Source organism: Elephas maximus, chromosome 8 (assembly GCF_024166365.1).
Source record: "Elephas maximus indicus isolate mEleMax1 chromosome 8, mEleMax1 primary haplotype, whole genome shotgun sequence".
Classification (NCBI taxonomy): Eukaryota; Metazoa; Chordata; class Mammalia; order Proboscidea; family Elephantidae; genus Elephas; species Elephas maximus.
In genome coordinates, this window is record NC_064826.1 from 129,266,997 (window position 1) to 129,279,437 (window position 12,441).

At 38.5% G+C, this 12,441-nt stretch overlaps 1 protein-coding gene across 4 annotated transcripts in view; it reads right to left on the reverse strand.

Annotated features, from left to right (window-relative positions):
• NRG3 (neuregulin 3) overlaps positions 1-12,441 on the reverse strand; it is a 1,476,607-nt gene that overhangs the window by 896,553 nt on the left and 567,613 nt on the right. The window lies entirely within an intron of this gene.

Sequence of the window (12,441 nt, forward strand, 5' to 3'; positions counted from 1 at the left end):
ATTTCCCAGCTCATTTGACTATTGGAACTTTTGTTCTGGGCCCACTTTGGAATCGCAGCTCCACAGAAGCACAGTTTGGGAAATTCTGGGTTCAAGTCAAACCCATGGCTCCACAGCATAGGGGCTTGCCCATAGTGTGGGCAGAAAGCATTAGAGACTCAATGACTTTTACAGAATTAAAAGATTGGTGAAATTAGCACTTAGCTGGGAAATGGTTTGCTTTTAATTAAAAAGTCTGGAGAGGCTATAAAATCACTTTTGCTTCCCCAAGTCAGGCCCGAGTAAGAAGAAAGAGTGGCAGGTGAAAACAGGGCAAGTGTCAGAGGCCAGAGCGCGGGCAAAGAGTGACCAGGACCAGCAGGTATCCTGGATGCAGGCTGTGGCAGCAGGGGTTTTGCCAGGTCTGCACTGCAGCACAGCTGGAATCCTAGGTCAGCAGTAAATAGAACTGGACCTAGTTTAGAGTTATAATTATAAAGTTGATTAAAATACTGTTCTAAATGTCTGACTACTGCAGATAATGAGACTAATCTGCAGTAAATACATGAGCCAAAAAACAACAAAGACAAGCTTGCGATGTTGTTCCATAGAGAACACATACTGGATCAATGGAAGGCCAGAATAGTATGTTAAATGCAGGAGAGAGCAACAGAATCATTTCTTTGGTTATACCTGCTTAATGTCACCAGCAATGCCATATTAAGGATAAATATAAATTATGCTAAGAACCCCAACTAATGTATATTATTATATATTAGATGCTAACTTGGTGTATATATATGTTGATTACATTAGAAACCAGCCAAGGGTTCAGTGCCAATGACAGAACAACATTTAGGTCAACAGTTTAGAAAAACATTATTTATCACAAAGCTTAAAAACGTTTATAACTTTTGGGCTAGTAGTTCTACTTGGAACCTGAGAAAACTAACCTAATATGAAAATGGAATATGGAAAAGATAATTTTGCCAAATAATTTGTACGGTCATATTATCTATGTGAGTGGAAATGTTAAAACAGTACACATTTCCAATAACAGAATGGTTAAGTTAATTATGTTGGAGTCACACAGTTGGATATTATGCAGTTATGAACAGTGATGTTTATGAAGTATCTATGTTAACATATAAACCTGATTATAATATAAACTCACTGCCGTTAAGTTGATTCTGACTCATAGCGACCCTACAGGACAGAGTAGAGCTGCCCCATAGAGTTTCCAAGGAGTGCCTGGAGGATTCAAACTGCCAATCTCTTAGCAGCCATAGCACTTAACCACTATGCCACCAGGGTTTCCGAATATGATATAATGTTAAAAAAGTATGTACATGTATTGTGTAATCACGACCACTACAAAAGAAATTAAGCTAAATATAGCAAAAATGACCAAAAAAAAAAATAGCAACAGTTGTGTAAGTAAGCCTTGTGTAACTTGATGTGAATTTTCATGATCCTTTTTTTTTCAGAATTTTCAAATTTTTCTTTTACAGAAACTGTTTACTCCAATGAAACAAAATATATTTTAAAAATATTGGTACACACAGGTAATATCCTCATAGAATGGTGGCAAAATGGGGCTTTCCTATATTTAGGAAATAATCTCATATGTGGAAAGTACTTATGGCCCAAGACTTTCATTGTTGTCTAGAAATACCAACAGTAAAGTGGGAGAGAGAATGAATGGACATGATAGAATCAGCACCTCAACAGTCCCCAGAATGAATGGACATTACAGACTCAGCACCTCAGGAGTCCCCAAGGTGGGGTTCCTAGTGAAAACACGTGAGTGAGGGCTGCAGTCCCTAGCTACAGAAGGCCCGAGGAGCACAATCCTGCCAGAAGCCAAAAGCACACATCTCTAGTTTCCTGTGATGGGTTGCCCACACTGAGGCCCCAGCTGCCAGCAATCTTGGCTTCAGGGAGTCTATTTTACCTGATGACTTGTAAGGAAAGATTTGGAAGGGGACCTAAGTGGCATTGCAAAGATGGAGAGAGGAAAAGAATCATTTCTTCACTCATACATGCTTAATGTCACCAGCACATTAGACATTTGGTTTTTTGAAGTCAGAAATGTCATATACCCAATGATTTACTCTGAAGAAATAAGACTGACTATCCTATGTCGTCAATAAATTTAGTCTCATTCTTTAAAATCAATCCTGATATGACAAAAGATCTAAAAATGGTCTGACTTTGCTCTAGGAATTTTCAGATGCACTGTCTATTCCTTGTTCAGGATGCCTTATATTCCTATTTGCCCCAAACTGGTAATGCAATCCTAAAATATAATTTCTAAAAAGTCTTATTAAAAAAAAAATCTAAGGAATTTTATAGCACCTTTACTGTAGGGGAATGAGACAAAATAAACAACAAAATCTTACAACATAAATGTTTATTAATGAAACTCTCAGAAAAGGCAAAGATTTTATAAGAAAGTATGATGAATAAACAATTAACATAATTTGTTCCTTTTAGCTTTTTATTTTTAAGGAGCTTCTTTTTCGGTAGAACGCATCTCCTCTATAAAATAGCACCCTGACTCTAGTCAAAAAGGCGGCACTCTAAAAATACCTCACTAAAAATGGAAAAAGCTGACATTTTCTTCTACACTCCTGGAACAGTCGTCTCTGGGACTGAATGGCCCTCAGCTGTCCATTTGCTTTCTCCTTCACTTTCCATTACACCTGTGCTCCTGAGGGTGGGGCAGAGCACAGTGGCTCAAATTTTCAGTCTACATTACCTTGCTTTAATTTCTTAAAGCTGAAAAGTGGCAGAAAAATAATCTAAACAAGTGCCAGCAGAAGGACATATGGAACTCCAAAAATAAGCAATGAGAAAGCAATCTGCGGGAATAAATTCAAATTTTAAAATCTGGCTCATAAACTGATAGTATGTTCCCATAGATTATCCTCTGGCATGGACACTTAGATGGGTGCCTTTGTCTTTTTGTTCATTCAAAATAGTTTTATTGGGTGGACATGGGCCAGGCTCCACGGAAGGCCTATGGGAGAATCAAAACTGACTGGACACAGCCCACCATCCTAAAGTCAGCCCAAAGCAGGTACAGACTCCCAATCCCTACCCATGGTAAGGCAAACAGGAATTCAGCAACTCCTGAAAACAAATGGCACATTTGGAAATGTGACGAGAGCTTACAGGAGTTGAGGTCTGTAATACACCTTCCTCTGCACTCATGATTGAGGAAAAGTTGGCCAACCAATCAGTAAAAATACGGACTTTACTCCTGAATCTGGAGTGCTCCTCTAGCCATTGAGAGGTGTGGCTAACGGCCTCACTCCTTAACAGCACACACATAAGAAACATCTGAAGAGGTTCCTTGCTCAAAAATGCCAGTGAAAATACTGGTTCCTCTCCTTCTAGCAAATGTTCTCTTCACTGACTTCTAAGCCACAGTGCTGACTTGTGTAAAGCAAGGATATAGGAATGTTTTTCAGGAGATAGAGCCTAATGTTCTTCCAGGCACTTACTCTTTTTTATGATAGGATGGTTTACACATCACATATGTTAGCCATGAAGAGAACATACTTACGAAATTTCAGTCACTATGTGAACATTAGCAAAGAAAGGCAAGAGGTGCATTTGTGTTTGCTTTGCAGTTATAGCTGATCATTAGTTCAAAATAGGAAAATGAGGGTCCCTAATTTTCCACAGCTTACTCATTTCTCTGCCTTTTCCAAAGCTAACCTATTTGGGGTGTCACTGCATGTAATGCCTTTAAAATAGCAAAGGAAATTCATGTTGATGAAGACGATATATAGATAAAGTAAGGGAGAACATTTTTGATTCCTGCCTTTCCAAGACTCCCTTAAAGATAGCTGCAGGCACCCTCAGACTGAAAGTTCATACCCTCCTACTACTCACTGGCAGGTTGGGAATGGCATGCAGTGCACCTGTGATAAGCCAAGCACATAAGCCTGGCCCTTACAGCTTTCTCTCGCCTTACCACAGATGATCAGGCTTCTAGTCCCAAATAGTGATCCCAATCCATGTTTTCTTCTAGAATGAGTCAAAGAGCCCAGGATTGTAATAATCTTACACTCTGCATGGCTTGTGTCAGTTTTCTATACCATCAGCCTGCAATATTTCAGCACACCGTCTTCCTTACACAAAGAACAAGATGCTAATGCCTAGCATGACACCGAGCAACACTTCCTAACTTTAATAACACTAGCCTTTACTAATGAATACCAAAAAAACACAAACCCAGTCCCGTCAAGTCGATTCCGACTCATAGCGACCCTATAGGACAGAGTAGAACTTCCCCATAGAGTTTCCAAAGGGCGCCTGGTGGATTTGAACTGCCGACCCTTTGGTTAGCAGCTGTAGCACTTAACCACTTCGCCACCAGGATTTCCCCTTACTAATGAATATGGATCACATAATACACTAAGCTGTTTTTAAGGATTACCATACCTTTTTCTCAAATCAAAATTTTTTTGAGGTGGGTATAAATTTTATAACCATTTTACAGAAAATAAAGTTGAGTTAGGGATTTTAAGTCATTTGGCAAAGGTCACACAAATTAAATATGATGAAAGATTTCTGACTCTGGACAAAATGGAGTAACAAAGATTAGGCTTACCCTTATTCTTATACAACAAACAAAAACAAAACAAAAAACCCGGGTGAAATATATGAAACAATAAACAAGACATTGGATATCCAGTGAATAACAACAATGATCTCTGAGGGAAACAAATGAGAGATGAAAATTGCAATGTTGATGGTAGTAAATACATCAGATGAGACTGGAGGCATATTAAATACTGCAGAAGAAAATAAGAGAGTATTTGAGTACACAGCAATAGAAAAAATTTAAAACAGAGAAAGGAAGGCAAAAAAAAAGGCACAACAGCAGAGTGTGGTACAGCTTCAATCTGCATGTCAGGCTTATGACATCTATAGAAGTAACTAGAGTGCCTGAAGAAAAGGGGGACAGAAGAAATATTTTTAAACTTAATAGCCAAAATTTTCAAATTTTGATGAAAGCTATAAACTCATAAGACAAAGAAACTCAATAAACACAAACATAAGAAAAATTAAGAAAACTATCAAGGCACATCATATTAAATTTTTACAAAACCAGTGATAAAGAGAAAATTTTATAAACAGCCAGGGACTTCAGGCCAACATGGCGCCACAGACAGAAGCACCACACAGTCCCTTTATAGCAAAGACCTGAGAAACTAAGTAAAACAGAGACAAACATTCCTGGAACCTAAAGTGTCAAATGAAGAGATAAAGAACTCAGCCAACCACCGAATAACTGACAAAGGACACAGTGAACAGAAATAGGTGCAAAGGGCACCATCGCTAACGTACCAGAGATCTGCCATTTTGGACTCCTGTGGAGGATCAGCAGTCAGGGAGCATTGGAAACAGCTTTGCAGAACTCCCAGCAGGAGACACAGCACCGGGTAACCAGTGATACACGCTTTCCTACCCGCTATTTTCTCCCCGCTGCTCTACCTCCGAGATTCCTGGCCAGCTGTGGTGGCTCAGTGGCTGGGAAGTGCAGCGTCCATGCCGCTTGGATTTGCCCCACCCACATCTGAGATCTGCCGACAGGAAGTACTGGAAAGCAGCTTCACAGTTCCCAGCAGGAGACAGAGCACCCGATAACAAGGGATATACGCTTTCCTTAATCACCCTCACCCTTCTTCCTCCTCTGCTACCTGCCAGCTGCAGTCTCTTGGCCCGGAGGCAACCGCTTTGGCCTCAGGCTGCTTGGATTTGCCCTACCCACACTGGCCAGGCCCCTGAGCTGGTATTTGTTCTTTCCCTCTCTTTTGGTTTCTTCTGTGCCTCCTACCATCTCCCCCTCCTTTCTCTGGAACACCTGGCTCTGTGTGCCATCTTTGCTTCTCCTTGAAGGGCTGTGAAACCATGCTCGACTGTGGTACCACTCCCCTGACCCACAACACCACGCTGGTGGGATCTCTGGGGCTTTTTTTTTTTTTTTTTTTGCCTTGTTTTGCTTTTCTCAGCTTGGGATCCCGTTCTAGCCAGGCTGCACTGCACAGCTTAGGAGCCACTCCCCCAATCTGCACAGTCACATAGGTGGGATCCCTGGGGGCATTTCTTTTTTTCTTTCTTTTTCTCTTTTCTGTCTCTTTTTCCCTTTCTGCCTTTCCTTGTTTCTCAGTTCTTGTCTCTCTATGCTTATCTTCTTTTCCTGTCTCCTGAATACCTGGTGCTATGTGACATCTACACCCCTCCTAGCCAGGCTATACTGTGTAGCCTGGGAGCCACTTCCCCAGTCTTAGCAGCCCCACCAGTGGGACTCCAGGACTTCTGGGGGCTTTTCTTTTCCAAATTTTTATCTAGTTATTTTTTTATTCTTTTTCCCTTTCTGGCTCCCTTTTTTTGTTTGTTTTTCCTTTTTGCTTTTCTCCATTTCTCTCTTTATTTTCTCTCCACTCCAATGGCCAAATCCCTTAGCACTCTCTTTTTTTTTCTTTCTTTCTTTTCTTGTTTGTTTTTAGCTCTTGTTTTTCTCTCTGTCGTCTCCTCTTTCCCATACCCCTATTAGCTCCAAACATCACAACCTCCCCCCTCTTTCCTGCCTGCCTGCACCGTGCACTGAACATCTCACCCCCAAGCAGCAGAGGCATGACCTACTGTAACCTGCCAAGCACTGGCTCTTGGTCTGCCCTGTCGGACCTAGTACGTGCCACAAACAACCATTCCAGCCCCTCCCCTTTAGCTGGACCTAACCTGCTGCACCATAGCTGATTGACTAGCCCTGCCCATTGGACAAGGAGGAGAAAAGTATCACGACTACAAATTAGCAAACAACAAAGAATGCACATCTCACCTTCTCAGACATAACCAAATAAAACAAAAAAGCAGGACAAAACAAATCTAAAATCAAGAAGCAAAGAAAATAACTACTGAATATCCCAGAGACAGTAGACAATATCAAAACGTATAAAAAAAACAGGACAGGATGGTTCCAGGAGGCATCCAAAATAAAACACCAAATGACTTTCCAGTAAAAGAAAAGGCACTAGAGCTGCCTGATGAGAAATTCAAATCTCTAATATTCAGAGCAATCCAAGAGTTGAAGTAAAAAGCAGAAAAAAATGAGGGGAAAATACACAAATTCATGGAAAGGCAGACAAATTCATGGAAAATAGACCAAAAAAGGGAACAATTCAGGAAAGTAATAAGGAACAAAACGCCAAAATTAACTCACACCTAGAAATCATGTAAAAACAGCAGTTAGAAAGCAAAAAGATAAACAACAAGATTTCAGAAATGGACAGTGTGACAGAAAGACTGAGGAGTAGGTTTGAAATGATGGAAGACAGAATCAGCGAAATTTAAGACAAACACATGGAAACAATGCTGTTTGAGGAAAAATCAGAACAAAGAAAAATGAAGCAACAATGAGAATTATGTGGGATAAAATCAAAAATTTCCGAGTGATCAGAGTTCCAGAACAGGGAGAGAAAACAGAAAACATGGAGAAGATCATTGAAGAATTGCTGACAGGAAACGTCTATAATATCATGAATGATGAAAAGCTGATGATCTAAGAGGCTCAACGAGCCCCATAGAAGGTAGACCCCAAAAGAAAAACACCAAGGCATATCATAATCACACTCGCTGAAAACAAAGAAAAAATCCTGCGAGCAGCTCAAGAAAAACAAAAAGGTACATACAGAGGACAAACAATAAGACTAAGCTCTGATTGTTCAGCAGAAACCATGCAGGCAAGAAGGCGATGGGAAGACATATATAAAATCTTGAAAGAAAAAAATTGACAATCAAGAATAATATACTCTTTAAAACTTTCATTCAAATATGGTGGTGAAATTAGGACATTTCCAGATAAACAGAAATTAAGGGAATATGTAAAAACCAAACCAAATTTACAAGAATTATTAAAGGAAGTCCTTCAGTCTGAGAACAAACAACATCAGACCACAGCCTGAATCTAGGAGGCAAGATTGTACCAGCCAGGTACAAACCTAGGAAATGACTTCTCAAGGACTATCCAAAACCAAAACAATTACAACAGGGAACTAGAGAGGTTAATCTATAATTGACAACAATGTCGGAACAATAAAAAAGGGAATAAACGGTATAGGTATAGAACTTTCTAATGGAGAGGGAGGCAAGGCGATACCAAATAATAATAGATTGGTGCAAACCTAGGAAGATAAGGGTAAATTTCAATGTAACCACAAAGAAACTTAACAAGTCTACTCATCAAAATAAAGAAGAAAAATATAAAGTCTCAATAAAAACAAAATCTACAAAAACAAAAGAAATCCACAAACAAAAAGGAATTCAGCACAGGAGGCTAAAAGGAACAAAGAAAATGTTAGCACCACAAAAAAAAAAAAAGCACTACAAAATGACAGCAATAAACTCATACCTATTAATAATTACACTGAATGTAAATTGCCTAAATGCACCCATAAGGACATACAAAGTGACGGAATGGATTAAAAAAACAGGCTCCATCAATATGCTGTCTACAAGAGACACACCTTAGAAACAAAGATGTAAATTTATTAAAAATCAAAGGATGGAAAAAATATATCTAGCAAGTAACTACCAAAAAGAGCAGGGGTGGCAATACTAATCTCAGATAAGATACACTTTAAAACAAAATCCACCATAAAAGACAAAAAGGGCACTATATAGTGATTAAAGGGCAATCCATCCTGAAGACTTAACCATAATAAACATCTACACACCCAATGACAAGGCTCCAAAAGACATAAAACAAACTCTTAACAGCACTGAAAACGGAAAGTGACAGTTCCACAATAATTAGGAGACTTCAACACACCAGTCTCAGTAAAGGACAGAACATCTAGAAAGAAACTCAACAAAGATACAGAAGAGCTAAAGAGCACAATTGGCCAACTTGACCTCATAGACATATATAGAACACTCCACCCAACAACTGCAAAGCACATATTCTTTTCCCACACACATGGAACATTCTCCAGAATAGACCACATCTTAGGCCACAGAGCAACCCTCGACAAAATCCAAAACACTGAGATAACACAAAGTATCTTCTCTGACCAAAATGTCATCAAAGTAGAAATTAATAACTGGAAGAAAAAGGAAAAAACAAAATATGAATTACATGGAAACTGAATAACACCCTACTTAAAAACCACTGGGTAATAGAAGAAAGCAAAGATGGAATCAAAAAGCTCCTAGAATCAAATGAGAATGAAACACATCATACCAAAACACTGGAGACACAGCAAAGGCAGTGCTCAGAGTTCAGCTTATAGCACTAGATGTACATATCAAAAAAGAAGAAAGGGACAAAATCAAAACATTAGTTACACAACTTGAACAAATAGAAAGAGAACAACAAAGAAGCCCACAGCCACCAGAAGAAAGGAAATAATCAAGATCAGAGCAGAATAAATGAAATAAAGAATAGAAAAACAATAGAAACGATCAACAAAACCAAAAATTGGTTCTTTGAAAGGATCAACAAAATCGACAAACAGCTGGCCAAACTGACAAAAGAAAAACAAGAACCCACTGCTGTTGAGAATGCAAATAACCCAAATGGAAATAAAATGGGGGACATTACAACAGACCCAACCGAAATAAAAAGGATCATAATAGAATATTATGGAAAACTATACTCCAACAACTTTGAAAACCTGGAGGAAATGGACAAATTTCTAAAGACACACTACCTACCCAAACTAACACAAAATGATGTTGAAAATCTGAATGTACCCGTAACAAGAGAAGAGACTGAAAAGGTAATTAAAAAAAAAAAAAAACTTCCAACAAAATAAAAGCCCTGGCCCAGATGGCTTCACTGGAGAATTCTACCAAATATTCTGAGAAGAGCTTACACTGGTACTGCTCAAACTATTTCAGAACATAGAAAAGGAAGTGATAGTGCCAAATTCATAGTGCCAAATTCACTCTATGAAGCCTTCATAACCCTGATACCAAAACCAGGCAAAGACACCACAAAAAAAAGAAAATTACAGACCAATATCTTTCACTAATATAGATGCAAAAATTCTCAACAAAATTCTAGCCAATAGAATTTAGCATCATATCAAAAAAATAATACACCGTGACCAAGTAGGATTCATACCAGGTATGCGAAGATGGTTCAACATTCGAAAATCAATTAACGTAATCCACCACATAAATAAAAGGAAAGAAAATAATCACATGATCATCTCATTCAATGCAAAAACAGCATTTGACAAAGTCCAACACCTATTCCTGATAAAAGCTCTCAATAAAATAGGTAGAGAAGGGGAATTCTCAACATAATAAAGGACATCTATGTAAAATAATGAGCCAACATCATTCTCAAGGGAGACAGGCTGAAAACACTCCCCTTGAGAGCAGGAACAAGACAAGGAACCTCTCCTATTTAACATTTGTGTTGGAAGTCTTAGCTAGAGCAATAGGACAAGAAACAGAAATAAAAGGTATCCAAATTGCTAATGAAGAAGTTAAACTCTCCCTATTTGCAGATGATATGATTACTTAGAAAATCCAAAGACTTCATGAGAAAACTACTGGAACTAATAGATTCAGCAGAATGGCAGGATACAAGATCAACATACAAAAACCAGTTGGATTCCTATACACCAATAAAGAGAATGATGAAAAAGCAATCAGGAAAACAATACCATTTATAATAGCCTTTAAAAAAATAAAACATTTGGTAATAAATCTAACCAGGGATGAAAAGGCCTATACAAAAATACTACAAAACATTACTACAAGAAAACAAAAGAGACCTACATAAATGGAAAAATATACCATGCTCATGGGTAGGTAGACTCAACATTATAAAAATGACAATTCTACCCAAAGCGATTTACAAATACAATGCAATACCAATCCAAATACCAACAGCATCCTTTAAAGATATGGAAAAAATTATCATTAACTTTATACGGAAAGGGAAGAGGCCCTGGATAATTAAAGCACCTGAAGAAGAAGAATAAAGGAGGAGGACTGGCAGTACCTGACCTCAGAACCTACTATACAGCTATGGTACTCAAAACAGCCTGGTACTGTACAACGACAGATACATTGACCAATGGAACAGAATTGAGAACCCAGATGTAAATCCATCCACCTACGGTCACCTGATCTTTGACACAGACCCAAAGTCCATCGAATGGGGAAATGACAGTCTTTTTAACAAATGGTGCTGGCAAAACTGCATGTCCATCTGCAAAAAAATGACACAGGACCCATACCTCACACCATATACAAAAACTAACTCAAAATGGATCAAAGACCTAAACACAAAGCCAAAAACTATGAAGTTCATAGAAGAAAAAGGATCAACACTAGAGGCCCTAATACACGGCATTAACAGGATATAAATCACAATCAACAACACACAGCTTCAGAGGATAAGCTAGATAACTGGGATCTTCTAAAAATTAAACACCTATGCTCCTCCAAAGACTTCACCAAAAGAGTAAAAAGAGAACCTACAGACTGGGAAAAAAAAAATTGGCTATTACAAATCAGGCAAAGCTCTAATGTCTAAAATCTACAAGAAAATCCGACACTTCTATAACAAAAAGACAAATAATCCAATTTAAAAAATGGGCAAAGGATATGAACAGATGCTTCACCAAAGAAGACATTCAAGTGGCCAATAGACGATCTCTAGCCGTCAGAGAAATGAAAATCAAAACCACAATAAGATACCATCTTACCCTGGTATTACTGGCACGAATCAATAAAACAGAAAATAACAAATGTTGGAGAGGCTGTGGGGAGATTGGAACTCTTATGCACTGCTGGTGGAAATGCAAAATGATACAACCATTTTGGAAAATGAAATGGCACTTCCTTAAAAAAAAAGCTTCCTTAGGAAGCTAGAAATAGAAATACCATATGATCCAGCAATCCCATTCCTAGGAATATATTCTAGAGAAATAAGAGTTGTCACATGAATAGATATATGCACACCCATATTCATTGCAGCACTGTTCACAATAGCAAAAAGATGGAAACAACCTAGATGTCCATCAACAGATGAATGGATAAATAAACTGAGGTACACACACAATGGAGTATCACACAACTCTGAAGAACAACAATGAATCTGTGAAGCATCACATAATATGGATGCATCTGGAGGACATAATGCTGAGTGAAATAAGTCAATCACAAAAGGGCAAATATTGTATGAGACCACTACTGTAAAAACTCATGAAAAGGTTTACATACAAAAAGAAACAATCTTTGATGGTTATGAGGGAGGGGAAGAGTGGGGATAGAAAAATACTTAATAAACAATATAAGAGGTAACTTTGGGGAAGGGTAAGGTAGTACACAATACTGGGGAAGCCAGCACAACCTGTACAAGGCAGGGCCATGGTTGCTTCATAGACAGACTCAAACTCCCTGAGGGACCAAATTGCTGGGCTA